Source organism: Ailuropoda melanoleuca, chromosome 11, assembly GCF_002007445.2.
Source record: "Ailuropoda melanoleuca isolate Jingjing chromosome 11, ASM200744v2, whole genome shotgun sequence".
Taxonomy (NCBI): domain Eukaryota; kingdom Metazoa; phylum Chordata; class Mammalia; order Carnivora; family Ursidae; genus Ailuropoda; species Ailuropoda melanoleuca.
In genome coordinates, this window is record NC_048228.1 from 69111592 (window position 1) to 69129887 (window position 18296).

The 18296-nt window shown below is 42.5% G+C and overlaps 1 protein-coding gene across 1 annotated transcript in view; it reads left to right on the plus strand.

Moving 5' to 3' along the window:
* The first annotated feature begins 617 nt into the window (after positions 1 to 617).
* Positions 618 to 18296, plus strand: part of LNX1 (ligand of numb-protein X 1) — a 383575-nt gene continuing 365896 nt past the window's right edge. The window contains exon 1 of the mRNA XM_034671796.1: positions 618 to 777. The gene's annotated coding sequence lies outside the window, so the exon portion shown is untranslated. The remainder of the gene's footprint in view (positions 778 to 18296) is intronic.

The following is an 18296-nucleotide window of genomic DNA, read 5'->3' on the forward strand; positions in this document are numbered from 1 at the left end:
AGCTTCTGCACAGCCAAGGAAACAGTCAAAAAAACTAAGAGACAGCCCACGGAATGGGAGAATATATTTGCAAAGGACACTACAGATAAAGGACTGGTATCCAAGATCTACAAAGAACTTCTCAAACTCAATACACGAGAAACAAATAAACAAATCATAAAATGGGCAGAAGATAATATCAGGTCTTTCAATACTCATGATAGAAAGTTCTTAGGCTTTGATTTTACATTTGTTGAGAAGACAGTCTTTGAGAAGGAAGCTTTAATTGACATTTTATTTGGAAGGCTTGGTTTCCCCGCTCTGCCCTGCTCGGGGCTGTCTTCTCGCCTTAGCCGCTGAGCAGAAATGGCTGTTGTTGCTACAGCTGTCCCTCGGCCCTCGCTGACTTGTTTTGTATCTTTGCATTCTTAGGCCACTCACCTCTGCCAAGATCGTTTTAGAATTGCATTTTTGGTGTGCTCTGGTATTGGAGAGGGCATTTCAATCTCTTCTGAGTGGAAAAATCCGCTTTTTGTGGGAGTCGGAGGCTGAAATACTCCCCCTCTTGGGTGGCCTGTGACACTTGCCGGAAACACAAGCGTCCATCTACCCTTGTCCTCACTCCCGTACTGCAGCCTGTTTGTGCCTAATCATGGACCGTTTCATCTCCGGTGCGTGGCAGCTTTTCACGTTGATTCTAGGAAACTTGAAACAATGCAAGAAAAACATAGATAAAGAAATCACTCTCCAAAGACAACATCGATCACATTTCAGTGTGTGGCCTTCCAGTCCCTCAAGGTGCGTTTTTCCCCCTTTATTATTATTATTTTTCATGGGAACTAGAGAGCGTATTGTTTACACAGTCTCCTTACTGATGCTTTTTTGCTGGGTGTTATCATAAGCCTTCCTCCATGATTTGTGGCATTCTTTGTAGCTATAGCCAAAATGACCTTTACTGGGTTTTTGTGCATTACAAGAGTAAAACATGTTACTTGTTTTTTTTCAAAATTTTTTTTTTAGATTTTTTATTTATTTATTTGACAGAGATAGAGGGAACACAAGCAGGGGGAGTGGGAGAGGGAGAAGCAGGCTCATAGAGGAGGAGCCTGACGTGGGGCTCGATCCCATTATGCAGGGATCACGTCCTGAGCCGAAGGCAGACGCCCAACCGCCGCGCCACCCAGGCGCCCCAAACATGTTACTTATTAAATCTGAAAGCACAGATAAGCTTAACTAAAACCCCATTAAGACCATGCATAATCCCACCACTCAGAGACAACCTCTGCTAATATTTGGGTGCATTTCCTTCTGTATTTAGATGATCTGTGTTATAAATCTGCATAGGGAACATATTCTGTATACCATTTTTAACTTGGGTTATCCACTTAAAAAGACTTTGGCTCATCTTTTTAAATGAAGACTCACAGTCGTGGGGTTGGGCGAAATGGGTGAAGGTGGCCAAAAGGCATACACTTAAAGTTCCAGAGTAAGTCCTGGGGATGTAACGTACAGGACGGTGACTATAGTTAATACTACTCTGTTGTAGATTTGAAAGTAGCTAAGGGAGTAGATCTTAAAAGTTCTCATCACAAGAAGAAAATTTGTAACTCTGTGCGGTCATGGATGGTAACTAGACTTAGTGCAAGTGATCATTGGGCGATACCTACAAATATCAAATCATTATGTCATACACCTGAAACTAATACAATACGTCAATTACATCTCAGTTGAAAAAGAGAGGTACCATTCTCCAAATGTTTGCATGGAATTCCAACATATGGATGATTCTTTCATTCAAACATTTTCTTATTGTTGGACATTTAATCTTATTATATTGTTGGACTTACTTCAAAATTATTGCCCGACGGGCCGAGGTTTCCTGCTGGTAACCACTATCTCTTTCTTGTCTCTTCCATGAGCCTTGAGTGCCTAGAAGGCAGAGAGAATCCCCAAGCCAGCTTGGTGCCCAGCCTGCTGCCTGGTGCCCAGCACATGGTCAACACTATAAATGTGGGGCCAGATGGTGAGTGCTTACTGAGCTCAGATGACCTGGGAGACGCTATGGCTGACATATAGAGCTGAGAAGTACAGAACAGAAAGGTTGCTGGCCTTGGGCGGGCTGCAGTCCTGGGGTTGGGATGAAGTCTGTTGGACTTTTCCACCTCCATTTGAGTTTCCTCCAGGACATGGTTTAGCACATATTTATTCTTGAATTGCGGGCCTCTAGTGATATCTCCATCTACCTAATAATGGGAACCACAGCCAGTTCTCATTATCTGGGGAAAGAAAACACTTTGGAAGAGGTGATGTAAGGTGTCGTTAGCAGAAAGAACCTTGGATTTGAAATACACAGACCTAGGTTCGGTTCCTTGCTGGGCCACTCAGCTTTGCAATCACGGGAAATTCACACAACCTTCCAGGCTCTGGTGTCCTTCGTCATCGAGTGGGAAAATACGAATGATACACAGTCTTCCTCTGTATACAGGGTTATTGTGAAGAACAACTGTCCTATAGATGTGAGCAGGGCTGGGTGGGTACAGGAAGGGGGTGGGGTAAGGAGGCGGGGAGGCCCTTTGGCTTCATATTCACAAACTGTCTCACGTTTAGATGATACACATAACGTGTACATGTATCAGTGAGATACAATTGCCTTGCACTGACTGTGTATGTGTGTTATTAAGTAGTACTTTGCTAAGTATAAATGTTTTAACTGACCCATGATTTTTAGAACTTTCTTTTGGTCTGACTTTTCTTCACTTTGAGGATGCTGGCAGCCTCAGTCAAAGACGTGGCCAAGGTCTCCTGACTTGTGGGAAGCCCCCCTGCATGCCAAAGTACCCTCTTAACCTACGCACCACTCTGACAACGTCGGGAACAAGATTGGAAGAGGAAAGAGTAGGGCTGTTCTTTGGTGGAGAGGGTGATGAATGGGAGAAAATTGGAGAGTGGACAGGAGATTCTGAGGAATTGGTCCTTCCCCCCACCCCCCAGTCCCACCCCCCGGGTGGCATCTGCTCCAGGCTCCTCCGACTCTGGAAACAGAGCTGGCGAAGTGAGAGCAATGAAGAAAAACTTATTTTAGATGTTGCCTTTCTTTCCTCAGAGGAAGAGTCAGTTTTCAGTTTTTAGGAGAAATGGAGATGTCCAGAGTCAGAATTTTGGTGCAGAAAGCCCAGAGGCGGTTATGTGCTACTCCAGGGAGTACCTGGGAGCCTATGAAGGTACTAGTTGTAAGGGTAACACTGTTACTGTGTTCAGGGGGCCCGCTGCAGTGGCCTCAAGGTCTATGGTTTTCCTTGTGACTTTCTTTCTAAAATCCATTTGAGGTCATCGTGTATTATGAGGGACAGTTTGTATCACAAAGCCCATAAAGACCTTGCAATTCCAAGTTTCATCGTGCAATCATCTGAAAGGAAGTTACCTCCCTATTGACTACGGCAAAACCAAGCATGTTAGCATTGTAGGGTGTGTTATAATCGGCTCGAGTTCGTCGTTCTCCCCTTTCATTTATGGAGAGTGCGCCCTGGCTGCCTCTGGAATGCCTTTGGAATTTTCAAGGGCAGTCTTGCCTTGGAACCTTCTACCAGAGGCTCTTTCCCAGACACCCCTGGTTCTGGTTCCCCCTCTGGAGATTTGCTGGTGGTGGCTGCGTCTCCTTTGTATGGGAAGCGGAGACCAGTTCACCTGAGCCTCTTCCCTCAGGGGACTGTCTGCCTCATCATCTAAGTCACCGGTATAGGGTTCTCAAACTTGTTACAAAGGAGGAGAGCCCGGAACTCACGGTTCTCTTCGCTGAAACTCACCCTGAGCTGCCGCTCTATTTCATGGCACAATTTGAATTAGAAGTGCTTTGAATGATGGTAACTGTGGCTTTCATATGGAATGTTTTATCTAAAAACAAAGTGCATGCATGGAATTCACGATACATTAATACAAATAGTTTGAACCTCTTGACCTGCTCTTTTCGCTCTTTTTGGGGTCATCCAGGGCCTCCTCACTGGCCAGTTTTCTAGGCTAAGCTTCCCTAAATTATGTAATGAGCAGCAGTGGCCATAGATAACAACTCTCTCCCCACGCGCTTTCTTTTCCTGGCTCCCAGGACACCACTTCACCTGCTGTCCCCCTCCTTCACCGGCTGCCCTTGCTGGGGAGCCCCAGTCCGCTCCCCCAGGGGAGTGTGGGAAGGCAGTGACCCAGGGACAGGTGCCCCCTTCCCAGAAAACAGCCCTGTCTGCTCTCCCTGCCCTGCCCTGCCCTCCGTTTCTCAGGCTCTACAAACGAGACCAGAGAGGGTCAGAGCAACTCTTGTCCCGCTGCCATGAGGGCCCACTGTGGGCAGAGTGGTTACGGGAGGGTCTGGCTCCCGCCTCCGTGAATGGGTTCCCTTAATGGCTTCCTCAAGATGGCCCTGAGAGCTGTGCCAGCCTCACCCGTCTGCTGGGAACACTAAACGCTTGAAGGCAGTGGTTCCCCATGGGGGACGATTCTGTGATCCAGGGGACATTTGGCAACCTCTAGAGACATGTTTGGGGGGACAGCAGGAGCGGGGTGGGGTGGGTGGAGTGGAAAGGTTGCCCCTGGCGTGCCGTGGGCAGAGGCCACACGTGCTGCCGTGCCCAGGACAGCTCCACCATAGAGAATGTTCTGGTGGGGCAGGTCAGTGGTGCCGAGGGCGAGGCATCCTGGTGAAAGGCATGAACGCACTCAGCTTGAGGCATCAGGAATGTCATTGTGGTCCTTGTTGTTGCTGTTAATCTGGGTGCAGCTGCGCCCCTGCCAGAGCTGGGAGTGTCTTCGCCTTGCTCTCAGGGAAAACACTTCGTGGAGCCTTTCCCTCTCCAGGGCAAGAACGCCGCGCAACAGCACAAGCACTGGTGGGGAGACCGCACGAACATTGAACCACGTGGCTAGACGGAACAAGAAAAGAAAGCAGATAGACCGCATGTCTCAATCAAACGCTAAGGAGGGGAAACGATACGTTGTAAAAGCACCTATACTTTTTACGCATGGCCTCTAACCATCCCTGCCAGTGAGGCGCGTGATGCTCCATTTAGAGACCAGAGAGCCGACATTCTCAGCAGTTAGATGACTTGGCCCAGTGGGAAAGCCTGGGAAGTGAGGGAGCTGGGCTATGAAGCCAGGTGTTTTGACTCTGCAAGCTTTCCACCAGACTGCTGCCCACCCCCTGCCCGTGCCCCTCGCCCCTCGGGGCTAAGCAGGCCTGGCGACGTTCTGGAATCAGACCAGAGAGAGCATAATTAGGCAATATGTTTGACAACACGAAAAGGACACAGGGACGTCAAAAGAGTCGCTACCTTGAGATGGTGAATTGATTCGTGTTTACTTGAAAATTTTTGTTTTTAAAAAAGTCATAACAAACTTTAAAAAAAGAGGTATATGCAGAGACCCAGGTCCCAGTGACTTCCAGTCCTGGTGCCCATCCAAGACTCTTAAAGTCAAGAGTAAATGAAAACCAAATGTGGTTATGACCTAATTAAGCAGCTAGACTGGTGTTTCTTTGCTTCGTGAAAACACTGTCGTAAATATCATTCTGGGTGGAATCTCCCTACCTCTTCTCTGCCCACTACCCCAACACAAGCATCTGCGTGCGCGCGCGTGCACACACACACACACACACACACACACACACAGATACCTTCACGATATTTCGTTCTTTCTGAGTCCATTACTTGGATATCTCTTTTTTTCCCTCCTCTCTGAGGTTAGCTTCTGACTGGAGGGTAAGTGGTTCCAGCATTTCCATAGGAGTGAGACTCCTGGCTGGGTGGAGGAAGTGAAGAGAAATTTTAGCAAGGCAAAAAGCCACAATTCTGAAGTGAACTAGTGTTTTTCATCAGAAACAGTCTTTTTCTTTCTTTTTCTTTTCTTTAATTTCTTTTGGAAGGAGGACAGCCAAGTGGTGAGTTACAGAGAAGTGCCTCCAACGCAGCGCCTTCTGCACCGTTTCCCCGAAAGAGGACAGTCGTGTAAGCAGTAACATCTGGATGGGGTCAAGCCCACTTTGGAACCCGAATATACAATAACAGCGTTTATTTAAACATTGTTTGTGTCTGAATAATGGCAAGAGTTGGGGCCAGATGGGTGAGGGACTTTATTTTTCAGGCTTTTGGACGTGGGCACAGAGAATGTCTGGCCGGGTGAAGGAATCTGGAGTCGAGTGTGAGGGCTTTGTGGGGACATAGGACACAGTGGGTTCGAGCAACTCATTTATAGTCATGTTGGATTTTGGTAAAGTTTCTCTTCTGTGTTCAGCAGCTTTAAAACATAAAGTGCCTAAAAAAACAAAAAGAGGCAGACTAAACCTCGGGGAAGTGTGCTCAGGTGAGGATCTGTGGCTTTGGTGGCTGAGGGGCTGAGAAGGGTGGCAATGAGCTCTGTGAGCTGGGGCTGCACTGGCAGTGGGCTGCGGGTGTGCCGCTGAAGAGGTGAGGCCTTCCAGAGCCCCCGAGTCTGCTGGGCTCACGGAGAAGGCTTCAGGCTCTCTTCATGTCCTAGCAGTGCTCCCCACCTTGTGCTGGGGTTCAGGCTCTGAAAGCTCCTGCGGGATCACAGCAGACCCTCTGCCCTCCCTCCCCCAGAGCACCAACCCCCCGCCAGGCTGGGCTGCAACACGTTCCCCTTTCAGATGACTAGGTGCCTCGGTCCAAAGGGCCACCCCACATACTCATATTGGGGATCCCCAGACCTCCTTCCGTACCTGCACCCAACAGGCCACTTGCTTTTGCAAGTTTGTACCCTTTCGAAGGTAGGCCACAGAAGATGGCTGGCTAGAGCTCTAGCTTCTGGAATCAGACTGGGGTTCCCTACGCATTAGCTCTGGGACTCTGGGCAGGTCACCTAACTTCCTTGGTGCTATGGACTGAATGGTTGTGTCCCCCTACAGTTCTTATGTTGAAACCCAATCTCCAATGTGATGGTATTGGGAGGTGGGGTCTTTGGGAGGTGATGCGGTCTGAGATTAGTGCCCTTATAAAAGACACCCCATGTGAGGACACAGAGAAAAGATGGTTTTCTATGAAGAGGAAGTGGCCCTCCCTAGACACCAAGCCTGCTGGCACCTTGATCTCAGACTTGCCCGCCTCCAGAACTGGAGAAATAATTTCTGCTGATTATGAGCTGCCCAGTCTATGATATTCTGTTATCGCAGCCAGAACTAAGATACCTGGACTTTAATTTCTCATCTGGGTCAGGCACATCGTTGACAAATGCTTAATAAATATTTGCTGGATGAATTGCTGTCTCTTAGGATCACTGCCAGAACTGTATTAAAGATTGTAGCACGGCATAGTGCTGGGCACGTGGTCCTGGTCCAAGAGTTGCTACCATCATATAATAATATACAGTGTATAATAACTACTATATAATACATGTTATAAAAGAATAATATTTGCTTATATAATAATAACGATATCTAATAACTGTATATATGGTCTTACTGTATAACAGGTCTTATTCTAAGTGCTTTATTAAGGAATTTATTCCTTTCAGCAACCTGATGAAGTAGGTGCTATTACCACCCTATTTTACAAATGAGAAAACTGAGGCAGGAGAAAACTTAAGTGTCTGAGGTCTCACAGCTGGTCAGTGGCAGCTGTGATTGGAACAAAGCAATCTGGCCCAGAGGCCCTGCTTTTCTATCAAGCAGGGTGTATTTTTGAGAAGCAGGGGCTGCCTGGCATGGACATCTAACTGTAAAGGGGTAAGAAGTCCACCCCAGACATCCCAGGGGCTGGTAGGTGAGTTAGGAGGACAAGACACAGAAAAATAACTAAATCAGGGAGCAGTTTTAGAAGCTCCCCCACCGATTTAAAGTTTCAGCCACGTATGCAATTGTATAAGAACCAGTGTGTTAGATTAATGCTTCTCAAACCTTCGTGTGCATTCATAGTAACTGAGGGTCTTGTTAAAATGCAGATGTTGAGACAGTGAGTCTGGATTGAAGCCTAAGTTTTTTTTTTAATATGATATAATTAACGTACCATAAAATTCACCATTTTGAAGTGTACAATTCAGTGATTTTTAATATATTGTGCAACCATCACTACCATCTATTTCAGAGCATCTTCATCACCCTAAAAAGAAACCGAGTGGCTGATGGCAGTCATTGCTTGATTCCCCTCCCCCGGCCTAACAAACTCTAACCTACTTTCTGTCGCTACGGATTTGTCTATTTTGGACATTTCACATAAATTGAATAGTCCACTAAGTGGCCTTTTGTGTCAGGTTTCTTTCAGTAAGCATGGTGTTTTCAAGGCTCATGAATATTGTGGCATTTATCAGTACACCATTCCCTTTTTCCCTCCTTTTTAAAATTAAGTTTTAATTCCAGTATCATTATCTCTTTATATAAAAATATAAAATTTTTATTTTAATTCCAGTATCATTAGCATAGTGTTGTATTTCATGGTTTGTCTCCCTCTCTGATTTCTTCCCATTCAGTTTTCCCTCCCTTTTCCTGCGGTCCTCCGCACAATTCCTTATGTTCTACATATGAGTGAAACCATATAATTGTCTTTCTCTGCTTGACTTACTTCACTTAGCATAATCTCCTCCAGTCCCATCTGTGTCGATGCAAATGGTGGGTATTCATCCTTTCTGATGGCTGAGTAACGTTCCATTGTATATATGAACCACGTCTTCTTTATCCATTAGTCTGTTGAAGGGCATCTCGGCTCCTTCCACAGTTTGGCTATTGTGGACAATGCTGCTACAAACATTGGGGTGCATGTGCCCCTTCTTTTCGCTACATCTGTATCTTTGGGGTAAATACCCAGTAGTGCAATTGCTGGGTCATAGGGTAGCTCTATTTTTAACATCTTGAGGAAACTCCATACTGTTTTCCAGAGTGGCTGTACCAACTTGCATTCCCGCCAACAGTGTAAGAGGGTTCCCCTTTCTCCACATCCTTGCCAACATTTGTTGTTTCCTGTCTTGTTAATTTTGGCCATTCTAACTGGTGTAAGGTGGTATCTCATTGTGGTTTTGATTTGAATTTCCTTGATGGCTAGGGATGTTGAACATTTTTTTCATGTCTGTTGGCCATTTGTATATCTTCCTTGGAGAAGTGTTCTTGTCTTCTGCCCATTTGTTGACTCAATTATTTGTTTTTTGGGTGTTGAGTTTGAGAAGTTCTTAATAGACCTTGGATACTAGCCCTTTGTCCATAATGCCATTTGCAAATATTTTCCCCCATTCATGGGTTGCCTCTTAGTTTTGTTGACTGTTTCCTTTGCTGTGCAGGAGACTTTTATCTTGATGAAGTCCCAAAAGTTCATTTTTCCTTTTGTTTCCTTTGTCTTTAGAGACAGGATGGGGTAACCGGGTGATGGGTATTAAGGAGGGCACGTGTGGTGATGAGCACTGGGTGTTACATGCAACTAATGAATCATTAAACACTACATCAAAAACTAATGATTTATAATACGTTGGCTAATCGAACATAATAAAAAAACCATAGTGTTATATTAGCTTCAGGTGTACAATGTAGTGGTTCAACACTTCCATCCATCACCCAGTGCTCATCACAATATATATACCACATCTTCTTTATCCATTCATTTATCAATGGAAAATTGAGCTGCTTCCATAATTTCACTGCAACAGCAAAATTATTAAACACAGGTGTGCATATATTCTTTCAGATTAGTGTTTTGGTATTTTTTGGGTAAATACCCAGTAGTGAGATCATTGGATTGTAGGTAGTTTTTTTTTTTTTAAAGATTTGTTTATGTATTTGAGAGAGAGAGAGAGATATAGAGAGATAGAGAGAGAGATTGAGCACACGAGCCTGGGGGAACGAGCAGAGGAAAAGGGAGAGGGAGAGAAGCAGACTCCCTGCTGAGCACAGAGCACCATGCAGGTCTGGATCGCACAAGCCTGAGATCATGACTTGAGCTGAAACACCAAGAGTCAGACCCTTAACTGACTGAGCCACCCAGGTGCCCCAGTAGTTTGATTTCTAATTTTCTGAGGAACCTCCATACTGTTTTCCACAGTGCCTACACCAGTTTGCATTCCCACCAATGGTGCACGAGGGTTCTTTGTTCTCCACATCATCACCAATATCTGTTGTTTCTTGCACTGTGGACTTTAGCCATTCTGATCAGTATGAGGTGATATCTCATTGTTGTTTTGATTTGTGTATCCCTGAAGTACAGCATTTCTTTTGATGACTGATTCCACTGCATGGACATACCACATTTTGTGTAACTATCTGTCAATTGGTGAACAAATGGGTTACTTCCACTTTTTGACTGTTATAAATAATGTTGATATAACCCTGTGTACAAGTTTTTGTGTGGACATATGTTTTCAATTCTGGTGGATATATACCTAGGAGTAGAATCGCAGAATCATAATAATTCTATGTTAGCATTTTTTGAGGAACTCCCAAATTGGTTTTCAAAATTGCTGCACTATTTTACATTCCCACCACGGGTAAGAGAGTTCCAGTTTCTGTACATCCTTGCCAACTCTTGTTATTGTCTGATTTTTTGATTATAGTCATCCTAGTGGGTGTGAAATGGTATTTTATTGTGTTTTTGACTTGCATTTCCCTAATGACTAATAATGTTGAGAATCTCTTCATGTCCTAATTTGGCCATTAACATATGTTCTTTAGGGAAATATCTATTTAAATCCTGGGCACATTTTATTTTATTTTTAAAGATCTTATTTATCTGAGAGAGAGAGAAAGAACATGAGTGGGGGGAGAGTCAGGGAACAGAAGCAGACTCCCTGATGAGCAGGGAGTCCCTGGGGCTCGATCCCAGGACCCTGAGATCATGACCTGAGCAGAAGGGGACATTTAACCTACTGAGCCACCCAGGTGCCCCAATCCTTCACACATTTTAAATGCATTTAAAAAAAGTAATCTCTGTACTCAAATGGCGTTCAAACTCATGAACCTGAGATCAAGAGTTGCACGCTCTATGAACTGAGCCAGCCAGGTGCCCCTCCTGGGCACATTTTACAATAGGTGCTCTTTTTATTGTTGAGCTGTAAGTGTTCTTTATATATTCTGGATACTAGATTTTTCTTTTAATCAGATGTATGATTAACAAATATCTTCTCTCACTTTAGAGGCTGTCCTTTCACTCTTTTGATAGTACCCTTTGAAGCCCAAACTTGATGATGACCAATTTATCTATTTTTCCTTTTGTAGTTTGTGCTTGTGGTGTAGTATCTAAAAAACCATTGCCTAATCCAGGGTCACAAAGATTTTTCATTTTTTTTTTAAATTTATTTGACAAAGAGAGACAGCCAGCGAGAGAGGGAACACAAGCAGGGGGAGTGGGAGAGGAAGAAGCAGGCTCATAGCAGAGGAGCCTGATGTGGGGCTCGATCCCAGAACACCGGGATCACGCCCTGAGCCAAAGGCAGACGCTTAACGACTGCACCACCCAGGCACCCCAAGATTTTTCATTTTTAGAAATTCTTAGGCTGGAGGCACCTGACTGGCTCAGTTGATTAAACGTTTGCCTTCAGCTCAGGTCATGATCCCAAGGTCCTGGGATTGAGTTCCCCGCTGGGCTCCTTGCTCAGTGGGGAGTCTTCTTCTCCCTCTCCTCCCTGCTCATGCTCCCTTGCTCTCTCTCTCTCTCTCTGTCTGAAATAAATTAATAAAATCTTAAAAAAAATTCTCAGGTAATTCTGATGCTGCTTTTTCAAAATCCACAGTTTGGGTAACAAGAAGCTAAAGCATTTCTTTTTCTTTTCAATGACCTGATGGAATAGAAGCCACTGCTCTCTTTGGCTGGCTTAGTGGATCAACTCTGATCCAGCCTGAATCAAACTGGAGTTTTCCTTAATCTGTCAGGGCTCTCCCACAGGGTTCCAGGTGGGGCTAGAGCATAGCAGTGGGCTGCCTTCCCTTTTTGTTGGAAGCTCTCAACTTAAGAACTTGGATCAGTTCAAATCCAGTACTGTAAACTCTAGGTAAACAATGCTTTCATCATGCTGGAATTTAGTTGTTGAAAAGTGTAACTTAAATGAGTGAGCCTTTGTCTGTAGCTCTGACTGCAGAGAAACTTCTGTCCTAGAAGCATTTGCTGTAATGAGGTTTGAGACCTAAATGGCAGGCAGCACTGTGTCCCAAACAAATCACAGAGCATATGAACAATACAGTTGTGTGATTCTCTCAGCAAGCTCAATTTCAGAATGTAATGCTCCCTTTAAATGATATGTTTATTAGCAAAAAGTTTAGCCTGGTTTCCTCTGCTTTGTTTTGTGTGTGTTTGTGTTCTTTACATTTGGATGATGCTTTAACAAAACCACCACTTTCAGATCCAGAGCTTCAAAAATAATCTTGGGTTATTGATGTCCCCCTGCCTGCCCAGACTCCAGAGAGCCATCCTTGAGGTCACTGGCCAAGGTCTCAGCCAGCCTGGCCACCGAACAGGGAATGTTGGCTGTGGACACTGGGGGAGTAGTGGGAGTTAGTGGGTAGCATTTTCCTGGCAAAGTCAAAATGAGTCCAGCTATAGGGGCACCAAAGGGGAAAGGACCGCAGGGTCTCCTCCCCTGCTTACAGTCTAGCCCCTGCCAACCCGGCCTTCCATCCAGAGCCATTTCTCAACAATCCTCTCCACTCAGCCTTCTCTGAACCACTTCTCCTTAGAATGTTTGCGATGTTCACTGGTTAGTAAGGCAATGCGGAGGGAATTCACGTATTCATCAGTCATTCATTTGCTCCTTCTCACATACTTATTGAGCCCCCACTATGTGTAGGTCTCTGGGCTTATCACTGGAGGGATTACAAAAATTGTCTTTGCCCTCACAAAATTTATAGTCTGATGGAGAGAGCTATTCTAATTCATTAGTTCAGCAAATGTCGGGCACTGTCCTAGGTGTTGTGGCTAAAGCAGTTACAAGAACAGGCCAGGCTTCTGCCCTCATGGTGCTTACAAGTGCAGCCAACAGCTAGCTTTAACATAGGCCAGTTCAGTTAAAGAAGTACCTGCTGTCGTCATTCTCCATCCACTCACTCATTCACTTACCCATTCCAGAAGTAGTTAGCAAGCTCCTACTATGCACCAGTCACCCTGTGGAATTCTGGTGAGTCCAGAAAGACCAGGTCCCTTCTCTCTTGGTACTCACAGTCTAGTGGGGGGAATTCAGCCATGAGTCAAGTAATTATGCTAACAAATCTATAATTACAAACCGAGGTAAATTATTTGAGGAACACCTAAGGCAGGGCTGTCCTTGCCCGACACACCTCCATGAACTTACTGGTTCAGCGCACTCAGCTGACTCCCAACCATCAGCATCTGCATCTCTTCCTTTCCCATTCCCAGCAAACCTTATCCAAACACTTTCAGGGCTCGTTGGGCACAGAAGAATTACTTTTACTTAACTGGTAGGGTTCAGGAATTATGTTGTATGTAATGACTTTTTTGGTTACCTAGAACCGATACCTCCATGCCAAAGATTCACAGCTTCCCCTCCTTTGTTACCATTTTGATAGGAACTTCCTGAAGTAATATATACTTTTCTGCTTTTAAGAGCAATGTATGTTGAATGTAATTTCATCATATCTCAATGAGTCAGCTAATATATGGAACTGCTTTTACCCAACATTTTAGTATCGATTGTTTGTCTTTACCTGAGTTGATTATTAATTTGGGAGTTGATAAATAGTGATTTTCTAATTTTGTCATTCCTTCTATATTCTTTGGCTGGCATTCTTTTGTAAAGAAGAGCCCCATCACGTATGCTCCCACCTCCTTCTCTTTTTCTCTTTCTTTCCCTCTTTTTTTTAGTGTCACTGTGGATTCATGGATTATTTTCCTTATTCTAACAATTGCCATTATTTTTTTTTTCATGCACACTTGTCTTGAATTTGGCCAGTGAGAACATACTTTAAACCAACTCCTGTATTCTTTTTAAAAAAGAAATAGTTTTATTGTGGTATAACTGAAATACAGTAAACTGCACATATTTAAAGTATACAATTTAGTAAGTTTTGACATATGTATATATCTATAAAATTATCATCACCATCAAGATGATAAACATATCCATCACTCCCTAAAGTTTCCTTGTGCTCCTTTGCAATTCCTCCCTCTTCCAGCAGATTTCCCCCTTCCCCCAGGCCCTCAGGGAAATATAGATCTGTTTACTTTTTTAATACAGTAGGTTGCATATTCTTGAACATGATCTAAATGGCATCATATAGTATGTACTTTTATTTTATCTGTTTTTTTTCACTCAGCATAATTATTTTGAAGTCCACTCAAATTGTAGAGTATATTTATAGTTTATTCCTTTTTATTGTTGGACAGTATTTCAACAATAGTTTTCAATGGCTAACCACAAGTTATTTATTCACCTGTGGATGGACATTTGTTTCCAATTTTGGTCTTTTACAAATAAAACTGCTGTGAACATTCACATGTACATCTTTGTGGGGCACATGCCCTCATTTTCTCTCGGTAATTACCTAGGAGTGGAATGGCTGTAACTTATGCTAGGTGTATGGTTAACATTTTAAGAAACTGCCAAACTATTTTGCAAAGTGGTTATACCATTTTACATCCCCTAGCAGTGCGTGAGAATTCTTATTCCTCCACATCCTTACCAACACTTGTTATAGCCAGTTTTAAAAAATTTTAGTCATTCTAATAGATCCGTTGTCGCATCTCATCATGGTTTTAATTTGCACTTCCCTAATAACTAATGGTGTTGTGTGGATTTTTATTTGCCTATTTGCCATTCAAATTTTGAAGAAATTTTGAAGAAGTATCTGTTCAAATGTTTTTCTCTTTTTAAAATTGGATTGTTTCTTATTATTTATTTTTGTATGTTCTCTAGTACACAGAAGAGTCTTGCCTTTACAGTAGGAAATAATTAGTCCTAGAATGAGTACTTTTGGCCCCCAATTAACTAATCTTAAAAACAAGAACCCGAAAGATCAAACTCTTTCCAACTGATTTAACTGTGCTCCAGAACAAACCTCAAGATACGTGTAGGAATATGAGAGTATTCAGCAACCAACAAGGTAAAATTTGTAATGTCTGGAATCCATTCCAAAATTACCACCATGCAAAGAAGCAGAAAAATATGTCCCATAATGGAGAGAATAAAATCAGTCAATTGCAATTGACCCAGAACTAACACAGATATTAGAATGAACAGATCACAAATTTAGAATAGTAATGATAACCTTAAATGTATGTTCAAAAGTTAAGTAGAGACACGAATAAGAAAAATACGTATAGAATATTTAGAAATGAAAACTATAATGCATGATAAAAAACTCACTGGGGTTAACAGATTTGATATTGCAGAAGAAAATATTTGTGAACTTGAAGACATAGTAATAGACTATTGACAGTGAAACACTGAAAGATAAGAGAATTTTACAAATAAAAAAAGCATCAATGAGCTGTGGGAAAGATTTAAGTGGCTTAATATATATGTAATTAGAGTCCTCAGAGGAGACAGGGAAGGGAGAAAAAAGGTATTTGAAGAAATCATGGTTGAAGGATTTCCAAATCTGATGACAGCAATGAAATCACAGATCCAAGAAAATCAATAAAACTCAGGCATAAGAAACGTGATGAAAACTACACCAAAGGACATCAGAATGTAATTAAATAAAACCAGCCTTAATGAAAACATATTAAAAATAGCCAGAGAAAAAAAGAAATATTATGTACAAAGTAGCAAAGGTAAAAATGACAGCAGATATCTTATCAGAAACAATGCTATGGAGAAGATAGTGAAGCAATATCTTTAAATTACTGAAAGGAAAAAAGGAAAACCCTGCCAACCCAGAATTATATACCCAGCAAAAAAACCAAACCAAACCAAACCAAAACAAACCCCCAAAACTTTCAAAAACAAAGATAAAATACAGGCTTTTAAAGAATCAAAAAAGCTGAAAGAATGCATCAGCAGTGGCTTTAGCACTTCAAGAAATGTCAAAGGAAGTCCTCAGGTAGAAGGAAATGGTAGCAGAAGGGAAAAGGATCTACACAAAAGAATGAAGAGCACTGGAAATGGTAACCACATAGACAATTATATGGGGACTTTTCTCTTATTTAAATCTCTTTAAAAGACAATTGACTATTTAAAAACTAACAGTGGGGGCGCCTGGGTGGCACAGCGGTTAGGCGTCTGCCTTCGGCTCAGGGCGTGATCCCGGCGTTGTGGGATCGAGCCCCACATCAGGCTCTTCCACTATGAGCCTGCTTCTTCCTCTCCCACTCCCCCTGCTTGTGTTCCCTCTCTCGCTGGCTGTCTCTATCTCTGTCAAATAAATAAAAATTAAAAAAAAAATAAAAAAATAAAAACTAACAGTGTTTTGTGGGGATTATGACAAAAGTAAAAGCGTAATGAATAGTAACAATTGTTTAAAGGTAGGAAGGGAGAAACGAAAGTATACTATTATAAGGTTTTTACGCTATATGTGAAGTGGGATAATATTACTTGAAGGAAGAATATAAATTACTTAAAGATAGTATATCATAAACACTAATGCAATGATTACAACAAAAACAAAGAGTTATAGCTGAAAAGATAAAATGGAATCAATCCAAAAGAAGTAAGAAAAGGACCAAAAATGAAGCAAAAAAAGGTATGGATCTTCCTCAAAAATTAAAAGTAGAACTACCCTACAGGGGTGCCTGGGTGGCACAGCGGTTAAGCATCTGCCTTCGGCTCAGGGCGTGATCCCGGCATTCTGGGATCGAGCCCCACATCAGGCTCCTCCACTATGAGCCTGCTTCTTCCTCTCCTACTCCGCCTGCTTGTGTTCCTTCTCTCGCTGGCTGTCTCTATCTCTGTCAAATAAATAAATAAANGCTTCCTCAAAAATTAAAAGTAGAACTACCCTACAGGGGTGCCTGGGTGGCACAGCGGTTAAGCATCTACCTTCGGCTCAGGGCGTGATCCCGGCATTCTGGGATCGAGCCCCACATCAGGCTCCTCCACTATGAGCCTGCTTCTTCCTCTCCTACTCCGCCTGCTTGTGTTCCTTCTCTCGCTGGCTGTCTCTATCTCTGTCAAATAAATAAATAAAATCTTTAAGAAAAAAAATAAAAAAAAAATAAAAATAGAACTACCCTACAAACCAGCAATTGCACTACTAGGTATTTACCCTTAGGATATAAAAATACTGATTTGAAGTGGCACCTGCACCCTGATGTTGATAGCAGCATTATCAACAATAGCCAAATTATGGAAAGAGCCTAAATGTACATCAGCTGATGAATGGATAAAGAAGAGGTGGTATATTATAAACAGTGGGATATTACTCAGCCATCAGAAAGAATGAGATCTTGCCATTTGCAACAATATGGATGGAGCTAGAGTGTATTATGCTAAGTGAAATAAGTCAGAGAGAGACAAATACTGTATGATTTCACATATGTGGAATTTAAGAAACAAAACATAAACATTGGGGAAGGGGGGAAAAGAGAGGGAAGCAAACTATAAGAGACTCGTAACTATAGGGAACAAAGAAGGGTTGTTGGAGGGAGGTGGATGGGGGATAGGCTAAATGAGTGTGGGCATTAAGGAGGGCACTAGTTGTGATCAGCACTAGATATTATATGTAAGTGATGAATCACTGAATTCTACACCTGAAGCCAATTTTACTGTATGTGTTAACTAACTAGAATTTTAATAAAATCTTTTAAAAAATGAAGCAAAAAACAGATATATTTAAATCCAACCATATCAGTAATCACATTAAATGTAAATGACTTAAATACTCCAATTAGAAGGCAAAAGAAAAACAGGCGCCAACTATATGCTGACTACAAAGAATACCCTTTAAATATGAAGAAAAAATAGATTGAAAGTAAAAAAAAAGAAAGAAAGAAAAAGACATACCATATTAACACTAATCAAAAGAAAGCTAGAATAGTTTTATTAATAGTTAATAGATTTCAGAACAAAGAATATTTCCAGTAGTGAAGAAAATCAACTGATAAAATGATAAAGGACTCAATTCAACAATAGGACATAACAATTCTAAATGTTTATTCACCTAATAACATAGCTTTGAAAAACGTGATGCAGGAAGCCAGAGGGGAATTTTGAAATAAATTATCTAGTCCAGCTGCTTTCTCTAATTCTCTCTTCCTCCTCCCTCCCTCCCTCCCTCCCAGTCTCCCTTCCTTCCTTCCTTCCTTCCTTCCTTCCTTCCTTCCTTCCTTCCTTCCATTTCTCATCTTCCTTCTTCTCCTTCTCCTCCTCCTTGTTTCACAAATGAAGAAACCATGTCCGGAGGTAAAGTAATTGCAGAGGCACACATCAGTGAGAAGCAGAGCTGGGTCTAAGACTCAGAT